Consider the following 26,901-nt stretch of genomic DNA (forward strand, 5'->3'; position numbering starts at 1 on the left):
CTATGATTATATTATAATCTTTGCATTCTATACCGTATTTATTCTATTAGAAGTGCACCCGTTAACAGGAGCACAAAAAAAAGATTATTTTTCTTGAACACTGAACATTACTACTCATCCTGACCATAGAGATACTTCTTTTATTCACATAAGCCAATGAGCTACTAACAGAGTAAACACAATATCATCACAGCTTCTGTATGAGTTGCAGTACATCGGGGTTGCATAACCTGTTTCCAAATTCTCACAATAAATATGAATATGAAATATGGTGTGTGTGATGTTACAGATTTCTGCATTTTCAGGTTGCCTTGTTAACCTCAAGAGTAATGGCTCATCTTTTTTTTTCTAAGTGAGAAAGGTTTATTTAATAAACACTTTGATTCTCTGGTTCTTCATATTATACGTTGAATTTAAACTATGACTCCTCAATCAATGGTTGTTTATTAACTAAAGAATTGTAACAAGAGTTAAAATATAAATTGGGGCGCAAGTCAAAGTACACAGAACTTGTCGTATTGAACCCTAAGTAAAATCTGCCTACGAATTCAAAAGTAGTGCCTATATATAATGAGTCATGTGATTGAATAGAACCAATCGGTACATAGTGTTCGAAATTATCTGAAAATCATGGGTGAGTGTGCAAACAGAGAACATAATGACATCAAAAATGAATTGATAAAATGATAGCAAGACATATTCATCAAACTTGTGATAATCCTTCCAGTGTATTATTATTTAAAGCAATATTCCAGAATTTAGTCCTTTGCAGCAAACTTATGTGCTATAGTATTTTTACTTTCTCTGGAAATGATGCGTTTGTGTTTCTTTGTTTATTAATATTGAAATATTTGTTCCAGTCGTTCTTAATCGTAGACACAATACTCGCAATAAAAATTATTAATCGTGTTGCTTTCTCCTTGAACTTTTATCTCCATACAACTTTTTCAGCTTAATTTTGTTTGCACTGGGCCCGAATATTCATGTTATTATTTTTATTTCAAACTTAGTCGATTAGTATTACAAATTTCGCTACTTCCAGGTTCTCAAGCAAGTACTAGGAGTAGGCCGTGGTAGAGGGCGCAATAACATGCATGTCGTTGGCGTACTGTAAAATGACTAATTTTCACTGGGTTTAAATTTCACTGATTTACCATTTCAGGCATATTCAGTGGGTTTTAAATTCACGGTTTTGTCATTTAGATAGTGTGTTCTATGCTCAATTTTACATATTCACTGGGTCTTAATGACCTCAGATAGCTATATGCAGAATGACGTGATTTTCCACCCTAATAATGTTTACAGTAACTTAGATTGGTGAAAACCAATAGACATTCTATCAAGTTGGCGACGTTGAGCATCCATGCAAACATTGAGGGAGTTTTGGAGAAAAAGAATTCACCCGACATGCGATATCAATTAACTATGCGAGTCCCCAGGTAACGAGTAGACAAGTTCCCACTGAATCCCTGCTTCTACCTCTCAGCTTCCTTTTTTCAGAACATAACATATTTAATCTTATGGCTTCGGGAATCCCAATCTCGATTCATCAGGCATTCTCTCTTTATGTAATCATCCATAATTAAAGCTGTCACCATTTTCCAGTATCCTGGTTTCCTAGGGCATGTTTTTGTAATGTCAACGTGTTTCTGGTGGTTTGAAGGCGTAAATAAATAACCCAGCCGTGAAACGGTCCTGTATTTTATGTGTATCTGTGTGCAGTTGCGTGCTGTAAATATTCATACCTCGGCAATGAAGCATGCTGATTTATCGAGATATACAATAATTGCACAGTTTCTGAATCATATTCTTGTTTTAGTGTGGCCATAACTACGATCAAGAGCGGTTCTCTGGATTATATACAGACGATCACATGACAGTTTTGATATTATCTGACCAGAAACAAAGAACTACCCGAGACACAACTTGAACGAGCTTTGAAACACTAGGGAGCTGTAATGGCTCATTACAGCTCCCTGGAAACACTAAACACAATGATTCTTGCTCAATTTTTGACATCTTGTTTCTAATTACCATGCTCCCGATAAATACTAGTACTTGACAATATACGACTAAACACGGAAGCGTATTGCAGATCATAAGTCAGAACATTTTAGGTTTTCACAAAAATATATTTGGAAGCAAGCAATTAATTTTTTTAAATACATCGATTTGGTTGTTATTTATTACGTAACTTATATTCGAAGGTTCGTTTCAATCGGTTAGTTTATATTTTTAACGAAACCTTTTGAAAAATTTGAATAATGGCGAAACCTTTTTAGCGCAGGAACAATTGTAAAATGGATGTTCAACTTTATTACTTGTACGTGTTATCTAGATTTTGTGAGCAGCCAAATAACATAAAACTACAGTGTATACGTAAAAGATAGATACTGTGATATATTTTAATAGTAGCTAACTACGAGTATCGTAATCTACCTACAACTCGATGGCAATCGTTGGCTTCGAACGATATTCAAATTTAGATCATGAATATTCATAAGTTCGTGATTATAGAACTCTTGAGTTGGTGACCCACTGCCACAATTTCAAAATGCGAATTTATAAAAAATAATAATAGGAAAACATAGAAACGTATACTATTTGTACGCACGTGACGCATGTCATGTAATAGCAATTCTTGGGCTTTTACAGCATACCCTACTAGTATTTCATTTGTGAAAGAAGCCATAGTAACCCTTGTCGACGCAGAACAAAATTTGTATCGATTTGTTGACAGGATGCATTGAATGAAATGAAAGTGCGAGACTATTTCAAAACATATCTATAGATGGTTTGGAATGGCAGATTTACATATAAGTCGGATAAAGAATTTTGTACACGAGTTTTTCTGAGATATAAAGTCTGACGTCTACTGGTAAAATGATGCGTACTCTTTTTTTTTACCCTGTGAGTAAGTTTCACTTCTAAAATTATTCCAAGATCATTGTAACTATAATTTTAAGTTAAAGAACAGAAAATATAACAAACGACAACCGGTTCTTCTTTCTAATAGTATTGAGATAGCATTTTGATTAAGTAGAATTTAAAATATCTGGTACTCATAATCTTTTTTCCACAAATGGTTCAGTTTTAAGTGTTGGGTATGCATGGCGGAATAATTCAGGTAGATTCATTTGTAATATGAAGTGACGAGTGACTTCATCACTTTCTTCTAAATATCTCTGACAAAAATACATCTAAAGTGGCCAATTAATTGCTTTATGCAAACACAGGCACTAAAATGTATGAACAGAAGAGCTAATCCCAGTAACGTGCTAACTCCTCATTGGGGTATTTTTTATCAACGCAAGAATCCTACTCATAATTTTTGAAAACGTTAGTAATAAATCGCATGGCAATGTTCATTGGTTTATTATGCACAATCATGAAACTATTGTATCATGGCACCATGAAATAGCAAACTTTGTTTTCTAGCAACATGCAATTATTATTAGTATTTTACTTCACCGGGAGAACATGCACAGATAATCAAAACAGCGCAAATTGACTAGAATTACCAACATTTTCAAAATCACCACATAACTTGTACGGTTATTGGGCCCACTCAGGTATAATATTATTTCCTTCGTTCTTGGGACAATTCGGATAATAACATCCCTATTGATGTTGGGACCACTGAAGGATAATATTATCTCCCTTGTTTATGGGTTCACTCGGGGATAATATCATCCCTCTAATTCGTGGGACAACTCAGGGATAATATTATCTTCCTTGTTAGGACGACTCGGGATAATATTATCTCTTCTTTTCTTGGGACCATTCAGGGATAATATTATCTCCTTCGTTCTTGGGCCACTCAGGGATAATATCATCTTCCTTGTTGCTGGGGCCACTCGGGATAATATTACCCCTTCATTTCTTGTGACCACTCGGAGATAATATTATCTCCTTCGTTCTTGGGCCACTCAGGGATATTATCATCTTCCTTGTTGCTGGGGCCACTCGGGATAATATTACCCCTTCATTTCTTGTGACCACTCGGAGATAATATTATCTCCATCGTTCTTGGGACAACTCAGGGACAGTATTATCTCCCTTGTTGTTAGGACCACTCACCGGTTCTTCCCTTAGTGACAAATACTTGGGGAAAAATCGCTATTTTTAGAACAATTCGATAGAACACAAGATTAAAGAATAAATACATTTTTCAGAACAATAACTCTGCCATAGAAACAATTAATATAATAAATGGCAACTATCCACTAAAATACAATCATCATTTTTTTGAAAATTAGGCTGGTGACCCCAACTTTTTAAAAGTCAATATCATTATATTGCCTTGGAGTACAGTTTATTGCAAAATGAATAAATTCAGAGTAATTTCATTTAATGAGCAGGCTTCCACCTTGAGTATTAATGATGCAAATTATTCAGAATTAATAGGTTCATATAAACCATGACGTCATAAAAATTGAAATTTATGAAAAAATGAATTTTCAGTAACATTGGAAAAAATGAAATGTATGATAACAGTAGGAAAAGGGTAACGGAAAAAATAAACTAATACCATATTGATTGTTTAGAGAGTTACTTGAACCCCAGGAATAACAATACTCGTGCAAATGAAAGGATACGTCTTTTCTGTAACATAAATACAGATAGAGGATAAGCAATACTGTGTGATGTCTTGCCCTGTCTATATCCAACACAGAAACATTTTATTTATACAAGCAGGAAAAATATCCATAAATTTCAAACGAATTGACCACAATAATCAATTCATTTAGAACAATATTTTAAAAATATTTTGACATTAGACAACGTCGCCGCTTATAGATATGACGAAGTTCAAGGATATTACTGCTTAGAAATCTTCTTGTTCTGTGTCTTTTTTCTCTTTTTTTTCAGCTTAGACAGGCTTTTGTTTAGCTCTATGGATATTATTTTTTTGTTCAAATTAGTTGATTGCATCGAAACATAAAATTTGATGGATTTTCACCAAAATAAATGCATATCACACGTGCTACTTATTTCAAAGATGCGGTCGAGCGCCACCATAAGTAAATGTTTTGAGAATGACCTCAGATAGCTATATGCAGAATGACGTGATTTTCCACCCTCCAACCAATACGTCATTCTCACCCAGCTACAAATTCTAGGCTATATATAGTGATGTATTTGTTAAAGTCAACTTTTTCTCCAAATCAATATCAATATTGAAAGTTAGTTTCATTTTCATATGTCAACGTTTTATGGTATAGCGCCCTCGCACTCTTCCCATGACGTGCGTCGCATTGCTTATATACTTGACTACAGTAATTTTCTGAGTTCAGTCCAACTGGATTACCAAAAAAAAAAAAAAAAAACGCTTTTATTTGTTTCGCCATCACCGTGACTTCATTGGCTTAGCTTGTGTATAACCACATTGTGATTTAACGCAGCACAGATCAGAAACAAATCCTAACGAATCGAAGCAAATATCACGAACCAGCAGAACCGTCACCCCGTGGCGTACTCAGTGGATTTTGGATGGGAATGCTCTGTATCCAGATGAAAACTGAGCTCCAGAGTATCAGCGTTAAAAGCGCTTTTGCCAAAAAATCCAATAACTTAAAATGGAAGGTCAAAAAAATCAGCTAAGCCGTGAAAACTGGTGGGGGATACTCGGTGTTATATCAACAACTGTTTCACTAGTTCGTACTGTGGAAAATTAATATGCATATGATAATTACATTATCCTACGATATTATTTCTTGGCATCAGCAACACTCGCCTGCGGCTCGGATTGATACAAAATGCTATCACGCATGTTGGCTGACGTCAACCTAAGGAATAATACCATGGGATTCTAGCTAATTAGCTATTTTTATCTTTTTTTACTTGGAAAAGAACAAAAAACATAACAAAACAATACCACTTGCCTGCAAAGTCTACATTTTCTTATTAGCGCTTTCATCATACTCATATTACACTATAAGGGGTCCCCATATGAACTGGGGGAGGGGCTGGAGTATGCTGAATAGCTATTCCCCAGATTTCAAACGGGTTTTGATGACAATAATCAGAATTTACATTAAAAAAACAATTCCTCAAAAATGCGTTTTAATCACAGTTAGCATGTACGAAAGGAAATTGCATTCAAATCACAGTTTCTTTTAGCGGTAAGCGTGGCCAGCGCAATATTTGTTTTGCGGTTCCTCATCTGCATGCATTTTTTTCGGTGTCTAGCTTGCATTTTTTTTTCACCAAACAAGTCGCCGCCATGATTTGAAATGGTCAACTCCTTAACTGTCTTCTTCGAAAATGGCTTACCCCGAAATGGTGAATTCGACATCCGATATCTCGCCATAACAGTGGTTACTGTCCCCGGGGTTACTAATATACATTTCCCATGCTGAATACAAGCTCTTAATTTATAAATGGGCCACCCCTGGATCGTATGGACTACGACCATATTCTATATTGTATGGGCATTTTTTCCAGTAAAAACGCAGCCCCGGTTTACGCGGGGTTTTCGTCACGGCATCCCAGTACCCAATTTAAAACAGTTTCTAAATTGATACAATTTCATCACGGTTGAATTTATGTCGGGCTTGTAAATCGTATGATCTTCGATTTTAAGTATTCAATTTCATGAAAACTTGTTTGTGCCAATCACATCGTGTAAAGCGGAACCCGGAAGTAGTGGCAGTCAATACATTGACGTTGGCATGCGTAAGTGAATGAAACCGGGGGCTGCACAGCAAAAAACAACAACTTACTAAAATATTTTCGAAACTCTTACACATTCGAATTTATTAATTTGGTTTGTTAAAAATTCAAATACTCAATATTTTATTGAATATTTATCTGCATAATACTTATGTTCTGAAGTTACAATGTTGATGTTCTTTAGATCTACATTTTGGTCTCGGTGTACCGTCCCCTGAAACAGGCAATATCCGCCATATTGATCTTCTCGCCTATTCCATATTTTTCACGTGCCTCAATTTTTGTTGCGTGGCCTCCACCCTTTTTCCATTTTGGTGAGTATTCGGACCAGATTTTTTTGTTTTTCGTATCTCGTCATAGATTTTTTTTCAATTTTTCTCCGCTCTTATACATTTTTCATTCTTTACGAGTAGTTTTTTCTCGCATAACGTTCAACACATGTCGCGTGTCTGTAACTCATGTTGTTTTGTAGCGGCGATCGTGTCCTAAAAAAGTTGCATGTCGCCGGGAGTAACATATGCACTTCCCCATGATACGATCGGATTGCACGCGATCCAATCCTCTTTGAATATTTGCCGACCAGTCTCTAAATCTTCACATTTTTAAATTTCCATCGGTGTTTTTAGTACAGAACTCAAAACATTTTGGAGGCCATGCTTTTTGCGTCATGCTATTTTCTCGTCCTACCCTTCTTAGCGGTTGAACCGCTGAAACAACTTGTGCCTGCTACGACACGTAAAGTAATTCTGAAACTGAGAACAATAATCGTCAACGTGTCAGTCTGTTTTTATCTTTATTATTTCACTGTGACGATGTGAACCTAACTTCCTGTGCACGAGTTAAAGACTTGCAAAGGACCTGCAAACCAAAGAACCCTCTCTCTCTATAGTGACCCCTATTGACATGTACTGAAAATGGCTGCTTCTACCCTCACAATTGTGCCTTTCTAAATCTGGCGTTAGGTAAAATTTCAGAAACAGATGGTTGACCAAACGAATTGTCATGACAAATCACCACACAACGCACCATCATCAAGTTTTTCTTGTTTACTGACAACCTGGGAATATGCCCATCCTGGCACTCCAGTTCATTTTGATCATTATCAAGCATACACAGTACAGAACATACTGAAGTGATAAAAACCATAGTGACAATGCAATGTTGTTACTCTATTTTACTTTGTTTCGGTTTCAAATTGCTCAAAGCGTATATATATATATATATTTTAACTCAATACATAAATTATCATTGTGAATTTCAGCTTATAATAATACAATTTTAATCTTTGTAAGAGAAGCATATGGTTGAGACAAAATATTGTAGTCATATGTTTTCCATCTTTTGATTTTACACTTATTTTTCAAATTTATTTTGAAATTACAGCAAAAAATTATTGGTTTTGGCTATATTTGTCCCAGATATTCATTTAAAAAAAAAAAAATTCTGTTATTCAAAAAAATTGTTGTATGTCATTAGGTAAATATAACAATAACCCAAGTCTCTGTTTTCATATTTTCTGTTTGGCTGTGGGTGAATTAATGCCCCCTCCTCCCCAATTTTATTTTATTTATGCCAAGATATTTATATTATAGTTATTTTTCTATAAAAAGTTGTCATGACTGGGAAACAAAATTATATGTTCAATGTTCTAGGCTATTTTAATACTGGCCTGTAAAAGTAAAAAATGCCATGAGTGGGGTGTCGAAGTGTGAAGCGACAAATTAATTTAACACATATTATACAATTGAACATGGTTGCTTTAATTGTTTGCAGGAAATATATCGCTGTATTTTATATTACCTGAACTATGTAAAATTCAATTTGGTTCATATTATGTGCATTACTCCATTATAATAATGATTTCTATTTTTAGCCTTCAGAATGCAGATGATAAAAAAAAAAAATGCTTTCAAAATCTGAAATGTTCCAATATAAGCTTCACTGAGCTTTCTAGATTAAATGGAACATATTTACCCTGGACTTGAACTTATTTGGAATTAATGTAATTCAGTCAATGCATTGAAAGAGTTTGAATCTCACTCAATTATTTTTTCATAGCATTACTGCTGAAATTCTGACCATAGCGATCTACAATATTATTTACCCCTCCCCTCAATTTCTTTTTCAACACTGACCTTGTTGCAAGACATAATAAAAAAAGCTCTAATCACATATGAAATTGATATTGATAAATACTGTACAAAATAATTACTTAGGAAAAGCCTTATCATTTTCTGGTTAGGTATATTTCCTTCAAATAATTATATATTATACTTAACTAAAATCCATTACCGTAATTCCATTGCCGTTATCCAACCTGTTAATTGCAATGGTATTTGAAAAACGAAAATGGAACGCATGCTTGGTCTTGTGATGAGTTATGTGACTCGGGCGTAGCATTTAGTTAACCTCTATTGAGGTGATGATTCATAAATTTAAATAGGGTGTTTTTGTTTCTCGCATTCTAAATTCTGTTGTCTGTGATCATAATCCTATAATCCCCTAAGCTCCTGATTTATATATTCGGATACCAGGATTGAATTAAAAAGGTGAAGGCATTGCTTATTTGATAGAAGGAGAGGGTATATTGATTGCAGCTTGGCAAGTCCTTTCCATCTCGAGCATATTGATTCTTTTGCTTTTATAATTGCGGATCACATTATGGAGAGATGGAGAGACAGTGCTCTACAGAACTGAAAGAACACCTTTTCAAATTGTTTATTCACGAAAATACTTTTATTTGTATAATGTACGGTGACCGTAAATAAACAATGTCTTATTTTATTATTAAAACCAATAAAATGCTGGCCATGTTTTTCTTGTATGTTATGTGTATTTGAAAGTCAGTGAAAGTGCCTACAGTGTAAACACTCATACTGTGCAATGTATTCCAGCATTACTGGCAGTCGGATTCAGCAAAGTCTCGTGTCGCCTTTAAAACATTAAATTTGAAAGCTTTCATCTTTTGACAAGTACATGTGCTTTTGCTAATGGCCGAAGATGCTTTGGATTTAGCTGCAGAAAGTAGAGTTTAAGGATATTGTCTCCAGCTCCGCAAATTTGATTCAAGCCGAAAAACATTCCAATGACTATCTGTGGAGCTCATCGTGGCAGTCAGTCTTTTATTTAATACCACTGAGATTACAAAGTGGTCTGACTAGTCTCCCCAGAGATGACATCACACTTTAAATGTTCAGCAGAAGTACTTGTGAAAATGCATTCAAAGTTATTTTTCTCGCTTGTAAAAATCACACCTTCCTATTTCCTGATTTGATATCAACATAAAAGTAGTTGACATTTTATGTGTTGTGATTTACTACTAGATTGGACTGTTAAACTGTTGATACTATATCGCAGTATATACCTGCATAATGCTAGTCACACATTTTGTTTTTATTATTACATATATTATTCAAATGCTGGTCCACATGTGAATCATCTCGGTTTGAGAAACATCTGTTAATGTTACAAGCTTATAGCATGCAAGTTTGGCTTGGTTTCAAAAAGGTGTGGCCTTAGTGTTTTTTTTTTATTTAAAAACAAAACCAAGCAAACATTACATTACATTACGTGTTTATATTTTTCAGGTTAATAGTTAATCCCCAAAGCTAATTTTCCTTTCAAAAAAAAAAAATTTGCACACTATAGAACAATTTTTTTTTTTCACTAGCATTTAATTTCACTAATTTGATGTTTTGAGCAATTTCACATGTTTTTAAGTACACAAATTTGGCAGTGAAACTAAGTTCTAATTGTTGTATTACATGTTCACATGGATTTAAATTAATTTAATTTAAAAAAATAAAATATCAGTGAATAATTAATTAATACATTTACAGATCTTTCAAATGCAAGTGATTACTCAACTCGCTTATCACGCATCCAAATCAATCGCCACTAATTAATATTATTTTGTTGAAATTTGAATAGCACAGCTCGCTTAATCATTCACGTGACTGTTCTGGTGAGCCATTTTTAGCTCCCTGTCAATTTTCAGAAGGCAAGGCCCGTTACTCTACAGACTAGGTAATAATTACTATTGCGGAATTCAAAGCAAAATTAAGTAGATTGATTTAAGAAAAACAGTCACAGGTTATTTAGTATCTGCTTTGTATTTGGGTGATGGGTATAAATATCTGATAGCTGAATAAATTGATAAAATATTTATTATCAGAGGTTCAAAGTCTGTTAGCTAACCTTTACAATATTACCGCAGAGCTAGATAAAAGCATTCCAGCTTACACAGTGCTTGTGATATCTGTGTACACTTCGGAATGAACACCGCTAAGCGCTGGTTTATGATACCGTCATTCAATCTGTACCAGCCGTGTAAAGTTGTCTTTGGTTAACTGGAATTTTTAACTCTTGTAATGTTAACTTTTGTCACCTTTCAGTAAACCTATATTATCTAGTTAAATGAACTGTCAAAACTAGGCTAAGAGACGACGTCAAAAGATCGATGTCGGATAAAAAACTTATTTCCTTTAGTGTGGGGGTGGGGGTGGGGGGGCGTTTGACCTCAAAAAGTTTCCATCCTACAAAAACAATTTTATTTTTTAATGAAGTCAAAAAAATCTTGGAGTATTTGTAGTTCTATCCAATCATGGACAGAAATAACCGAAAAGGGAAAAAAACAACAGAAAAATGGTTTGGTTTGAGTGTAAATCTGTGCGTCAAATGAGGTGCATTTGTGAACTCTTTTTACACCCACCCGACAACCAACTGCTATGCAATACTACTGTCCGATTATCAATTTGTATTTAATGGTGAATGTAGTCTGACGCCATGACCAATATTTATCAATTAAGTTTCAGTGGGGGGTAGGGGGGTTTGGAAAAAAACTAAAGGAATTAAGTTTTTTATCCGACATCGATTTTTTGACGTCGTCCCTAAGTCAAAGAAGCGATAGACAGAGAATAAGGTTGAGCAGTCAGGGACTGCTGACGATAATTTATTTCATAAACCGGCGCTTGGTTGGCGCATGCGCAGAAACCACCATATGTAAAAACCCAAAGACCCCATCAATATTATATAGATAATGGCAAATAGTCTATTTTGTTCAAAATTAAAAAAATTATTGAAAAATGCTCCAAATGTACTATTAAAATGTGGGCATTCCAAGGACTGTTTTGCACATTCTGAGTATTTGATTGTTAGAGTGATTCAAATGTACCACCAAACTTGTGTGTTATGCTTTTGTATTGCGGTACAACAGTATAGGGAATTTTGGGCTAAGATTGTGAATGGTGACCATCATCAAATCAAAGATTTTGGAAGCTAAAGGGTTTACCAGTATTTTGTCTTACTTTTTGTAGTTTTCACAAAGTTTTTTGAAAGAAATTTTATCTATATTAATTTGCCTATAGTAAACTGCTTTAATTTCTTGAAACAAATTATCACAAATTAGTTAAAATTGTGATATTTTTTAGCACTGCTCTTTTCAGTTTTTTTCATTCAGTTAGGGAGTCTCAGTGACTTTTCTGAATTTTGTATAGCCCTACTCCCTATTTAGATAATCAGCAAAAATGCCAGTTTTTTGCTAAATTTCCACCCACATAAATTTGTCTTCAGGTATATATCAAGTAGTTTCTTTGTTTTTCTTAGAAACAGGATCGCTGAATTTTTTTCTTGTTTTTTTTTTCCCAATATTTTTTCCATACTTCAGACAAGCGTTTTGGAAGGAATTTTGAGAAATTTCGTCTTGCCTTGAAACCTCTTGACGAAGAATTTGCAGAGCAGGTTGACTTAAGGTACCTGTACATTCTCTATATTTTTTTGTCTTTCTTTTTTTTCAAGACTTAGAAAGCTGAGAATTTCTGTCTTTTCTGTATCTTTTCTTTCTTCTTTTTCTAACTCAGCATATTTTTGAATGCATTGTTTAAAATGTCAGTGTTTATGATTCGCACAAAGTACATTACGCTGTAATTTTTTTCCATTCCTGTTCTAAGTTTCTTTATACGAAAAATGTTTTATAATCGCACACATACACATCTTACCTATGTTGTGATGACACACGTTGGATTAACTTTTAATATATTTGTATTAACTTTTAATTTTGTTGCGTTATCTATATAGAATTGCATTTTAACTTTAATTAGATAAAAATGCAACAAAGTGGAAAAAGCATACATCCTGCGACTTAACATAGAAATGTTTGCGACGCCTATGATTAGTAAAGGGGTATGTATGGTACAGTTATACCTTACCCCTTTACTAACCCTAAGCTATGCAAACTTTACTTAAATTTGATTAAATATTAATAAAAATAGTGAGGGCCGTAACTCAGTGTAAAGTTAAATGGAAGTCGTCACAACATTGATTAGACACACACTCGTATACACACAAATTGTTTGTCTTACAAAGAACAGCCAATGTAAAAATTTGTGTAGCAAATAAAACTAATATACGTTTGTGTGTGGCCATATATGTCAATATACTGTTGATATTTGTTGTGCATTGTTTAAATAAATTGTATGCATTCCTTACTGTGTTCAAGCTTACAAACCCAAGTACATTAATAACTAACACTCTTGGTGTCCAATCAAGTGTTTGGTCAGGGTCAGGTCTTGGTGGGTTAGCAATGTTTTTAGCTTGCAACGTATGTGTGGTTATATTAAATACAGTGGGCTTCATAAGCATGAACGCCTGAAGGTCACACATCCTGGTAATTTGAGTGGGGAGATTCATTAATTCCTCCAATATTTCCCCTTCAAAATAAAAGCAGTTGTCTTAAAAGTAAAAAACAAAAAGTGTAACTTGGCAACAATTATTATTACTGTTATATAAGACAATACTGTCACAAAGTCCAGGATGTGTTACAAAGGGCTGGGGCCATTAGATTCAATAGGATGTTTTGAAAACAGTGTCACTTCCAGCGAAACTGTTCTATCATAAAGAATTATGAGTATTTTTCGGGGCAAAGTTGAATCTTTTTGCTCTAGCTTTGAAAAATACCCATAATTCTTATTGATAGAACAGTTTGGCTGAACACAGCGCTGTCCTCAAATTGGACTATTGCTTGTTTTTTCGAACACATTAGATTCATAATAAAATTCTAAATCTATAAAATCCTTCAATTGTATTATGGTACAAGGTAAGAACTTCATAAGTTGGTCGGCCCCACTAGTTCAGCCACCAGGTAAAAATAATGTGCACCTCCATCATTGTATAGTTTTAGAGTTTTGTTTTTATGCCATACAATTTGAATTCTTCAGAGGTTGCAGGTAAAGAAACTTAATTAGAGTTGATACACAATATTTATGTCGATGACGCTTTATATTCTGTAAAAAACTTTATTTTAGCTGGAATTAATTTTTGCTGAAAAGACTTTTTTATGTGTTTGTATGGATTTTATTTTCACTGATTTTTGACGAAATGAATGTAAGATATAGGAAAAATGTATATTCGCTGTATTATATTTTCAATGAAACATTCCTTCAGCAAAAATTTTTTCTATGTGATAATAAAGTATTTTAGAGTATAATGCTCCAATTAGTACTGACACGACTCAGAATATTCTGGACTTGGGATAAATCTGTTCAAAGATATTCATTGTATATCTTTATTGTGCATGAAAACATTTTTCAAAACTTGTCATTGTTTTTAAGAATAAGTTGATAATAAATAGCAGTTTTTACCAAAAATCATAAAACTAAAAATATTGAAGATATCATATTACCAAAGTACATGTAATATGAAAGCAATCGGACTAGTGGTTTTCAACACTGTCCTTCAGGTGTTGAGGCATGGTGTTTTCAGGAAGTTGCTTGAAGCCAAAGTTGACTGTTGCAGGACGACCAACGATGGACAATCACCAGCACTATGTAGTATGAATGCTGATAGCTTTGCTTGGTCATCTGAAGTAATTGAGCTTTGACAGTATCTGAAGTATTTGTAGATCTGAGATAAATGAAAACACATTTTAAATGTCAGATTTTTGCCACTTTGTGTTTATCGTCACATGGTCCAATACTGATTGTCATCTGCATGATGCATTTCCTTTTGTGACCTTAGGTCACGATTTTAAATAGAAATGGAGTGAATTACTGCATTAACCCCACTTTATATATATGAAATGTCAAATACAGTGTCTTGATCACTTTGCTTTGCCGCCTACGAAAAGGTACTTGTTATAAGTTTACTGATAATTTTTATATCCTACTTGAGCGTTCACCAAATCAACCAAGTTGCTCGGTTTTTGAGAATCGTTTTTCACCAAAGCAGAATTGAGCCTTACGCTATTATTACTTATTACGCTATTGTTTGTACACAACTTAATGAACACAAATGTTTTGCTTAAAAACTTTCCCAGATTCTTGCGACATTTCATTTGGGATTACAAGTATGTAGTATGTATTAAACTGATAGATTGGAAGATCAGACTGTAGAAAAAAAAAAGATGGAAGTGGTCAGATTTGCACCAAAATACTGCTGATACTACTTTCAGAAAGTATATGCTTGCTCTACTTATCTTCAATATCATATTAGCTTATTATCATTACTATAAAATGTTTATTAAAAGCCGCATCTTAATAGAAGTCGCACCCATTCTTTTTGTACAATTGAGAACCAAAAAAATCATAATTTCTCATGTGTGCACCGCGAGACGTTCTAATAGAAGTTGCATCCCCTCTGTTGTATTGTCATTTTAATGGAAAACTGCGGCTTCTAATACCGATTTTACAGTAGTAGTATTATTAGCATTATTTTTATATGGGGAAAATAAGTCGTATTTTGATGATTCACCATACAACATGTGCAATTTTTGGTTCAAATGCACTTCTATTCAAGCAAGTGAAAGTCAGGTGATCAGCTGCTGTTACTCCTGATACTTTGAGAAAATGTAATAACGATAAATCGATGAAAACAAGAAAGTCGACTCCTGCTATTACTTTCAGAATATATACAAAATGATATATTCAATAGTCAAGAAACGAGTCAAGAATTATGTTTTCTGATTTTAAAATAGCTAATAGTAAATTGTAGAAAAATTGTCTTGATTTTGATGGAGGGGGTACTGGGAGAGGGTACAGGGAGAGGGGCAAGGGGTGTGGCATATCCTCTTGAATTCTATTTTACCAGAGGTACTCTTATTCACTGTAGGGATTTATTTCTTGTATAATATTTTAAATTACAAGATAATTAAGTGAATATTAAAAAAAAAATGTATTATAACCGGAATGGTGAATGGATTATAAGACGTGATATCAGATGTGTATATGTGTATATAGACACATCTTGTAGTGCCAACACACAGCAAAAGAAGGATATCAATTTGCCTGCAGGGTTTCACATGATCAATGCTAGCTGGTGACACAGAAGTTTATGTACGTGATGGAGAGAAGGTTTCCTCATGCATATTGCAGAGCTCATCAGCGGGTCATCTGTTGTCTCTCGGTAAACACCATTCAGTGTAATTAACAAGAGACTGATGAATTCTCTGTATACATTTTCTAGCGCGCCATGAATGTGTGGCAATCCAGGGATGCAAAGTTACTTTGTGCTACTTATCTCCTTCAGCTAGTCATTAATATTGGATTATTCAAAAAAAAGAAAAGAATGTGTTTGTTATCTACTCCTGATACAATTTATTATTTAAATTATACCATGGTGAAACCTGTACACACCTACACTTAGAATAGTTTCAATTTACTGAGGTGTTTGTTTTAAGCAGTTCTGTGAAGATAGAACTGGAAAGGTGTTTGAGAGTTTCTGGCTGACACAGAATTTTGTTTTGATCGGTTTTAATTAGTGTGTCTGTTATTTTAGCTCCGCTGTTGACTTAGTCGAGCGGTGCTTATCATATGAGTGATTGTCTGTGTCATCTTTTTACTTTTTCGACTTGTTGAAAGCTACAAGCCTGAATGCTTTGATATTATACATATAGGTACTACAGGTAGACCTTTCTCAGAATTGTTCATTTCATGATGATCTTTTCTATCTCAGCCGACAGGTAGCTTGTCTTATTTACTTCTAGTCAACTTTGTTCGCCACACTGAATGTAATTGTGCGAACCTGACATGCTCGTTTCTGAACTACTATATAATTATTGACTGATAAATCATTAATGTGTTTGTTTTGTGCATTATATTCTTTCTCATTATATCAGTAATGAACTACTATAATTGGTGTGACAATTTATTTATGCAATAATGTATGTAATGGTATTTTATTAGTCGTGCAGCTGCTTCCTGATTGGTTAGATGCTAATTGTTGCTTAGCCAATTAGAAAAGGGTATTTTGAATTGCTCCTAATTTAGTCTAACACCAAATATTATGATTGTGCAAACAGTAGTATCATAATAAATCTAATCTGGTACAGAAGCGAGTTCTTTTTCGTGCTCCATCCGGGTTAATTGAGGTGAAACCAAAATTGTAGTTCCAAGCTCGTCATTGTAATATATATCCCACTGATGATAGTGCGATGTAACTTTATATTCAAACGATTGATTTTAACTGGCAGCATATAACGAATTTATTGATTATTTCATTCAAGAGATCATATGCAGCTGAGCTTTTCTCAGGCAAGACAAAAAAATTAGTATACATCTCTAGGAGGTCATGGCCTGAACACATGTACACTGTAAGCATATGCATTTGTAGCAAACATTACTCTGTAATCGGGATAAAGAAGAAAATATGAGGAAATCTTATCTATGGGGTATTTTGGGCATGCTATAGGTCATTGGAGGGCAAGTATGTCTCTGCTGTGTTGTAACAAGATACCATCATTATATGCAAGTCATTACTTGTAGTGCCAAATAATCTGCATAGTGATGACATTGAAGTGAAGTTGTGTATGTATGTTGAGGATGAAATTTTTTTTAAATATACAATAAACCATTTTCCGTTCACAGCGAAAATCACGCATTATGCATGAAATCGAGCGTAAAAACAGGACAAACAAAGGTCATAGCGTCGTAGTGGCGTCAAACATCGCGTGGGATTCGACAAACGCGATAATATTTTGGGGGCATTTCCATGCTTAATAATGTGCTGTACACATTTGATGATAGACAATTTCGATTAAGTTAGGGTATTCAAAAGCAATATTCCTCTGTCGAAGATTGGCCGGTCGATGTGAGCTATGAAATAAAGAAATTCGAGTTCAAAATCAAATCGTTTGATTTTTGCGGCAGACGTTCGACGCCCATCTTTCATGCATCTCGCGAGATCTCACTGTTGAACGGTAAATCACCCATTACAAATGTGAAAAAGACTAGGAAATCTGTAGGTGAAAAGCAATGAATAAAAAAATTGCCGTGTTAACTTACAATATCCTTGTTATTGAAGTTGTAGTTCGTTGTACATGTACTATGTCATTGTGTTGTCAATTATTATTTGACAGGTCTTTAATCATTGGTCCCTATATAATTACAAGTCGTTAATGGCTACACAGTAGTAAAACCATTTTTATTGAGGTGGAAATAAAGACTGACTGCATGGGATGTCCATGTAGTGACTCGTTCCACAGGTGTACGTTTCGTAACATGGAGGAAATAAAAACGCAGAATAGAGTTTATGTTTCTATTTAATAGTGTGTCATAGATTATCTTGTACATGTATGTTACATCTTAAAATGCTAGACATGATTTCTCAGGTCAGGTTAAGTCGTTTCTGCTATTTTAATTTGACTGTGATTCAAAATACGTGTGAAAAGTAAGCTAAGTAGTGTTCCAAATGAAAATGATCAGGATTTGTTAACATCGAAGTGTTATGGTGGATTTGTTTATTCAAGATTCGTACCTTTTATATTGTTGATTCAAACAGAATCTACTTCGTCTGTTTGTGCATTGACCTCAGAAACTGTCCAGTAATTGTCGGATAACAGGGATGCACGTGGTATGGATGGACCAATGAGAACTAACATGGTATTATGATGAAATTTTGACATTCTTTTATATTGGCTTCCACCTTCATGTTGAATTATTGTTCCACAATTGTAATCTCATCTACTCCATGCCTTGGTAGTATCGTGGACGTCTTTTCATTCGTAAAAAGGGGGAAATGAAACTATGCCTGGCGGGGAGCATGAAGTAGCGACTTTTTCTAAGAATTTCTTCATCTTGGGTTTTTTTTTGTCAAGTTTCTGTTTGCAGGTTTGATTTATCCTGTGATAAAAAATGCATTCTATGAGATCCAGATTAGATTCCATCAGTTTGTAAATTTTCAACCTGATTGGTTTACAGTGTTAGCATCGAGGCGAAAACGAGTTTAATATCCAATTACAACAGTGCTCAGAAGTGATCCTAATTTACCAATTTATCAGGGCTTCAATAGTTCACACTTGTTTTGGTCTTTTTAATATATTTTAATTCTCTGTTGGAATTTAATTTTCAGCATATTATGCTGCATAGAATGAAAGTCTATTTGATTCCATGTTCTGCAATTTATTTGCATTTTTTTGCAAGATTAAATGGACTTCCATTAACTTCTATTCAGTGTTTCTTGACAATGTACGATTGTTTGGATCAAAGAGATCCGATTGATAGTTTGAAGACCTCGCTGGTGACGAGTGGATTAGTTTCCGTCCATGCATGCTACTGTCTTTTGTCAAATACTCGGTACTCCGTGTCTGAGGGTTTCATACAAATACAACACACAATGGTTGACATATGTTCTTTGCCTTGTTATTATATTCAATGTCGATGCTTTTGATCTGAAAAAAAACAATATTGTATTCATGACTGGGTATCACAATTACGTTTGACATTTTCACCACAAGTTCCCTCTTTTCATCACAAATTCAAGGCAATACCTCGGTGTAGGTAAAAATGCTCCAACTTGTACAGTATTAGGGGATTGTGGGAGGCTACCCTTATTTTGTTACCATGTTAAACGATGTGTGAAATATTGGTTAAAAATTACTAGCATGGATGAAAACAGATTACCCCAGAAAGCTTACCGGATGCTACTTTCACTGGACGAAAAAGGACAAAGGTCATGGGCCACAGAAATTAAAGAACTGCTATTTAAATATGGATTTGGTTATGTCTGGTTTAATCAAGGGGTGGGGGACTCTGATATGTTCTTGTATAAAGTTTGTGAAAGGGTCAAAGATACTGGAATTACAGATTGGTATATAGACGTTTGTTCTGGTGAAAAAACACAGTATTATAGGCAATACAAAACAAATTTTGGGATTGAAAACTATGTGACATTGCCACAATTAAAATTGCGCAGAGCAATAGCAAGATTAAGATGTGCGTGCCATCCCTTAGAAATAGAAAGAGGCAGACATAATAATATCCCTAGGGAGAGCCGTATTTGTCATTTGTGCCTGCAAGAAATTGGTGATGAATATCATTTTTTACTAAAATGCACTGCATGGGACACAATCAGGAAAAAGTATCTTCCAAATGAGACACAACCCCCAAATTTGAATACTCTAGTACAACTATTAAGTTCCTCTAAAAGCCAAATCATTAACTCTTTGGCTCTATTTATTTATAAGTGTTTTTTAATCAAAGATCAAATGAGAATAACCTAATAAGCTTGTATGTATATATTAATATCCCCATCACATTATTATATAGGGCTTATATTATCTATTGACACACTCTTCATCTATATTTTCATACATATTTTGTAATGTAAATTTATTTCTTGTCAATAATTAATTTGCATGATTGTAATGGGCCGGAGGCCATTATACAATTAATAAAATTATTATTATTATATTCAATGTCGATGCTTTTGATCTGAAAAAAACAATATTGTATTCATGACTGGGTATCACAATTACGTTTGACATTTTCACCACAAGTTCCCTCTTTTCATCACAAATTCACAAAATAGTTCCATTTATAGTTTGCATTTTTCTTCAGAAGATTGAGACAAAAATAATCAAATTATTTTGAGTGAAAACTGAAAATTGACTCAAATTGTGTCTGTTGACTTCAAAATCAGGGTTTATTTCCAGAAATATTGAAGAATATAAAAAAAGTGCAGAAAGTTTTTGGCGAGAATGTCTAGTGGTGAAAAGGTTAATACATGTGGATCAGTCATTGCGAAGTACTCAGACTCCTAACAGCTTCTGTTCATAGTTTTGCTTGTACATATCATCCGTGGGCTTAGCTCTGCAGTAGTTCATTGCACTTATCCAGGAAATATTTAGCAACAACAGCCATGCCATGTAGGAATTGTGACTCTGAAATTCTCTCACCGGCATGTGGTCAGGGTGGACATCTTGAGGTCCTTGCATTCCTGACAAGTTCAAGTGTACTATACTGTTGATGGATCATTCATGCATCAGATATGGAATAACTCGTGGTACTTCATGAAATGAAATATTTTACTCTCTTCAAATATGTATTGTAGATGACCCCTAAAGGTCAGACATCCTGGTGTTTCTGAAGGTTCAAATTCACTGTCAACGGTAAATTCTCGGTTTTTGTTTCTATGAGAAAAAAAATATATCCAGAATTAAGGTACAGGTTGTATAAATAATATTAAAAATTATTACTTTTATAGAACATACCCCACATAAAGTACTGGGGTGGGGGTGGGGGTGGGGGTGGGTTGTCATACTTAATGAACCTTTCCTATTAAAACTGGCCTGAATGTGCAAAATAATTTTTCAACACATTAAAATCACTCCCACAACTCACAGCAGTGCTTTTAGAAGAGCTATTATTCACTTCCAAGCCATTTTCAAAAGGCAAAGCCTGCCTTGAGGTTTATGCATGCAGTGGAAATGTGCATGAACCAAATAAATCAAAGTATTGTATTCGCTTACATAAATTACATAATTGTTTCCATGGTTCAAAATAAGTCGGTGTACAAATGAGATTTTTGGTTTACTAGTATATGCAGTTCTAACAGAGCAAATATTATTTCATTCTAATTTGTTCCTTCAAATATTGAAGATGCTACCTGCTAATTAAAGATGTAGTTCAACATTTGTCTCAATTATAATTTGTAAGTTAATGCATAATGATATTAAAAATAAATTAAGATCACTGATAAATATGCAGCACATAATCTAAAATAATTTTCATCCCCTACATTTATAGAGAGAGAGAGACTTGAATGGCAGTATAACGATCCCAGCAACTTTCTCAATTTTAAAATTTGTTGGTAATTTCTTTGCACATGAATAGCTAATTACCATAGGCACACTCCAAATTTATATTGGAAAATCTATTGCTAATGTTTGCTAAATTTAAAAATTTAATTTTATCTTTTTCTGATGCATTGGACCAGTTTTATTGATCAATATTTTTTCCTGTCCAGAAAAAATAAAAATAAATATTTGTTTAATTTTTGTTTAACACTGTCCAATCTAGGAAAAAAATTTTTTTAAAGTTATTTTAGTGATTTTTAGTGTGCTGTGAATATTAATAGGGTCACTGTTTATAGTATTATTTGTAGCATGATGCCACATGTTCATATGTGACATTTGTGTACATTATTATACCCTGCCATTCTCAAAAATTGAAAAGAACATTTAACAAATCTGGCATGTCATAAATATAATGGTAATACAAACTCACTGACCTTTTCTCGGGTATATATATGTGTTACCCAATCTGATTAAAATCTGATGTAGTGTACGGGCTTTAATTATTTTGGCTATAAACTTATTTTAATTTTATTTTTTATTACTTTTGTTATTAATGCCCTTTTATTTTATTATTTTACTTTGATTTTGATTTTGTGATTTTTTTTAATTCCGCCCTACCTACATCTGATCCGATGCCTATGTAAGTCCCGTTCAAATCTCGCGTAAGTAACAGCCAATCACAGCCCCCCTTTTATACAGGCTGTCGGTTGCTTACTTTTCAGTGTATACGAGCAATCTTTCTGTACATTATATTTTGCCCACTTGAATAAACCATTAATAGAAAATTGCTAGTATATTTTTATTTGCAATTTTTGTTATTACATTGAATATTTTTTTGACTTCCAACAAATGTGTACGCTTCCAGATACATCTTCGCCAGCCAAGGTTCGTTCATTCAGTCATCGCTTCAATTTTACATCACTGAGCATAATTATCTAGAATAGAAGCAAAAAAATAAGTAAATCGTAATGATTAGAACACTGTAAACAGCTATAGTAAACAATGCAAACTGATTTTAAATTGTATAACGGTTACCGGCCCACGGCATCGACGCAGAAAATTGGAGCAAAAAAATATTTCCTGATCAATTGCGATGTGTTCCAAATAAAAAATATTTTATTCCAGTCCAAATCAGCTCAATTACTTTAATAAAGAGTTATTGTATAATGTACAAAATGTTGATACAATTTGATGAATATTTACAGCTACGGCTTCAATACCGTAGACGATGTTGGCCCGATCTTCAACAAAACATCACCCGTCTCCAGGGCAGGTGACTGGAAAAAGACACTGGTGTTCGGTCGAACCGGTGGAAACAAAATCGTCACTCTCAGAATAACTATGCAAAATAACAATCTAAAGTCAAACCATTCGAGCCACAATATTAACATAAAAATGACTTTCGTTGCATTTGACAATGATAAACTTACCGAAAAGCCATGTTTTTCTCAGTCGCTAACGTCGGTATAATCCGCCATTTTATTTGAGTGTGTTTGCCACCAGACTCTGCCTGGTGACGTCATCATGTGCGCTATAGAAGGAGGTCTGTGATTCGTTGACTAAAATCGTCGATAGTGGGTCTTGTTGAAATCTCGTTACATAGGCATCGGGTCAGATGTAAGTAGGGCGGAATTAAAAAAAATCACAAAATCAAAATCAAAATCAAAGTAAAATAATAAAATAAAAGGGCATTAATAACAAAAGTAATACAAAAAAAAAATTAAAACAAGTTTATAGCCAAAATAATTAAAGCCCGTACACTACATCTGATTTTAATCAGATTGATGTGTTACGGTACCCTGCAATTATGTGGTTTTACCCTGCAATAACGTGTGGTGTATATGAATTTCTGTGCAATAATATGTTGTTAGGTGTTACTGTAAAATTCTTTATTTTAACTGGAATTTGTTTTTGCTGACATTCTGGGTAGTATGGAGTTTATTTTCACTTTTTGACTCCCGTGTGTGAAGCACAAAAAAGGAGTCTTTGCAGTTTGTGCGTCTGTCTGTCTGTCTGTCTGTGTGTGTGTGTCTGTCTGTCTGTCTGTCTGTCTGTCTGTCTGTGTCTGTCTGTCTGTCTGTCTGTCTGTCTGTCTGTCTGTCTGTCTGTCTGTCTGTCTGTCTGTCTGTCTATCTGTCTGTCTGTTCCACTGATATCTCAAGAACCATACATTGATTGTTGATGAAACTTGGTGCATACATGCTCTGAACTAATGCGCAGATTTGATTAGTTTTGGGTAAAAATCTGTGCATAATGATTAATCAATTTTTGGCTTTTTCACTGATATCTCAAGTACTTGTCATCACATTTCAATAAAACTTGGTACATAGATATCATAGGACACTGCACAGACCTTGTAGTTTTTAGGGTAATATCAGTACATATTAATTACCTAATTTGCATAATTAATTAATTTTCAGCTTTTGATATTTTAAGTAGTAATCATCACATTTCAATGAAACTTGGTACATGATTACTTAAGGACTGTGCAGAGATCTGATTAGTTTTGGGGTAAATTTTTGTGCATATTAATCACCTTATTAGCATAATTAGTTAATTTTCAGCTTTTCACCTGATAACTCAAGTACTGATTATCATATTTCAATGAGACTTGCTACATAAATCCTCTAGGACTATGCAGAGACCTGATTAGTTTTAGGGTAAATAATTGTGGATATTATTTACCTAATTTGCATAATTAGTTAATTTTTTCTATGAATGTTCCACTGATATATAAAGAACCACTAATTGGATTTTAATGAAACTGTTATAGAGTATTCATCATCACATTTCAATGAACCTAGGACTATGCAGAGACCCAATTAGTTTTTGGTAAATATTTATGCTTATTAATCACCTAATTAAAATAAATAACTCTGATATCTCAATTACTGTTCATCACATTTGAATAAAATTTGGTACATAAATGCTCTAGATCAATAGACAGGCCCGATTAATTTTGGGTTGAAATTTGTTCGTATTAATTCTCTAATAATAATTCATAGTTTTTTTGTTTTTTTTTTCTAATCCCATTTCAATGAAACTTGGTACATAGATATTACATTACGCAGGTCGTTTTAGTTTTACACTCAAATCTGTTCATATCAGTTACCTGATTTACATAATTAGTTTTCAGCTATTCTATCAATGTCTCAAGTACAAGTAATTTTGAATTATTTTTAATGTGTCTTTAATACGAAAGTTCTTTCTAAGCTTTCTTTGATTAATGAGTTGAATGTGAAATTAGGAAAAAAGATATATTTGCTGGATTTTATTTTCACTGAATCATCCCTCAGTCTGTAAACATGTTACTGTGCAATATTGTGTGGTGTATACATGTTACTGTGCAATAATGTGTGGTGTATACATGTTACTGTGCAATATTGTGTGGTGTATACATGTTACTGTGCAATATTGTGTGGTGTATACATGTTACTGTGCAATAATGTGTGGTGTATACATGTTACTGTGCAATAATGTGTGGTGTATACATGTTACTGTGCAATAATGTGTGGTGTGTACATGTTACTGTGCAATAATGTGTGGTGTATACATGTTACTGTGCAATAATGTGTGGTGTATATGTGTCACTGTGCTACAACATGTGTATATGCGTTATGTGGTGTTTACGTGTTACCGTTCAATAACATGTACCATAGTGTATATGTGTTACTTTGATACTACATGTTGTGTATACGTGTTACTGTTCAATAACATGGGGTGTATGTGTTACTGTGTAATAATGTGTGGTGTATATGTGTTACTTTGCTACATGTGGTGTATAAGTGTCACTGCAATAACATGTGGTGTTTACATGTTACTGTTCAATATCGGGTGGTGTATATGTGTTACTTTGATACATGTGGTGTATATGTGTTACTGTGCTATAACATGTGGTGTATATGTGTTACTGTTCAATAACATTTGATGTAAATGTTACTTTGCCTAAACATGTGATGTATATGTGTTACTTTGATACTACATGTGGTGTATACATGTTATTGTTCAATAACATGTGGTGTTACTGTGCAATAATGTGTGGTGTATATGTGTTACTTTGCTACATGTGGTGTATAAGTGTCACTGCAATAACATGTGGTGTATGTGTTACTGTGCAATAATGTGTGGTGTATACATGTTACTGTGCAATAATGTGTGGTGTATACATGTTACTGTGCAATAATGTGTGGTGTATACATGTTACTGTGCAATAATGTGTGGTGTATACATGTTACTGTGCAATAATGTGTGGTGTATACATGTTACTGTGCAATAATGTGTGGTGTATACATGTTACTGTGCAATAATGTGTGGTGTATACATGTTACTGTGCAATAATGTGTAGTGTAAACATGTTACTGTGCAATATTGTGTGGTGTATACATGTTACTGTGCAATAATGTGTGGTGTATACATGTTACTGTGCAATAATGTGTGGTGTATACATGTTACTGTGCAATAATGTATGGTGTATACATGTTACTGTGCAATTACTTATTTTTAGTTTTCTATTTTCGCTGCTTAGTAAAATCCACAATGTAAACTTACTTAATGTTTCACTGAAAGCTTCACAAATATGATAAAATATAAAAATGGTATAATTAAATATCAGTGAAAATTAATTATTTATATTAGTTGCATATTAGTTAGCTGTTGTTAGGTAGTTATCGTTATGTCTGAATTTTGACGAATAAAGTGATATAATTCATCTGACACTGAATCAAGTGTTGTACAGCTTTGTACATGAATGCTGTGTACACTGTAAGGTCAAAGGTTACATCAATGGTATGGAGAAGTAGTACAGGAATTAGCCTTTGCTCTACAGCTGTTGGGATGCCTGTAGTGCACCATGGTAGCATTGAATTACATGTACAAATAAAAAAAAATGCCAGCATTATACCATCCATATCTTACTGGTTTACTCTTCAAAAGTTGTCTTTGTCAGACAACAATGAAGTTTGAAGGAATAACAATTCAGCATTTTTAACCTTCGAACATCGAGGTAAACTTTTGTCATTCAATTAAAATTGATTAAGAGCTGCAGGAAATGGAATCGATGCACAAAATTTATAAAGAAATTATACAAAAAAAAGTTTTGCTTAGTTGTAAGTGTAACCCTTGGAATGCCATTAAATTTTATCCCTAATATTTTTGTATAATTT

The 26,901-nt window shown here is 33.9% G+C and overlaps 1 protein-coding gene across 3 annotated transcripts in view; it reads left to right on the forward strand.

Moving 5' to 3' along the window:
- The first annotated feature begins 6,898 nt into the window (after positions 1 to 6,898).
- The window catches only part of LOC100376985 (uncharacterized), a 109,877-nt gene continuing 89,874 nt past the window's right edge, over positions 6,899 to 26,901 (forward strand). For all 3 annotated transcript variants that reach the window (XM_085500418.1, XM_085500421.1, XM_085500423.1), the window contains exons 1-2: positions 6,899 to 6,989; positions 12,341 to 12,425. The gene's annotated coding sequence lies outside the window, so the exon portion shown is untranslated. The remainder of the gene's footprint in view (positions 6,990 to 12,340; positions 12,426 to 26,901) is intronic.

The sequence above is a fragment of the Saccoglossus kowalevskii genome, chromosome 6 (genome assembly GCF_978046115.1).
Source record: "Saccoglossus kowalevskii chromosome 6, keSacKowa6.1, whole genome shotgun sequence".
Taxonomy (NCBI): domain Eukaryota; kingdom Metazoa; phylum Hemichordata; class Enteropneusta; family Harrimaniidae; genus Saccoglossus; species Saccoglossus kowalevskii.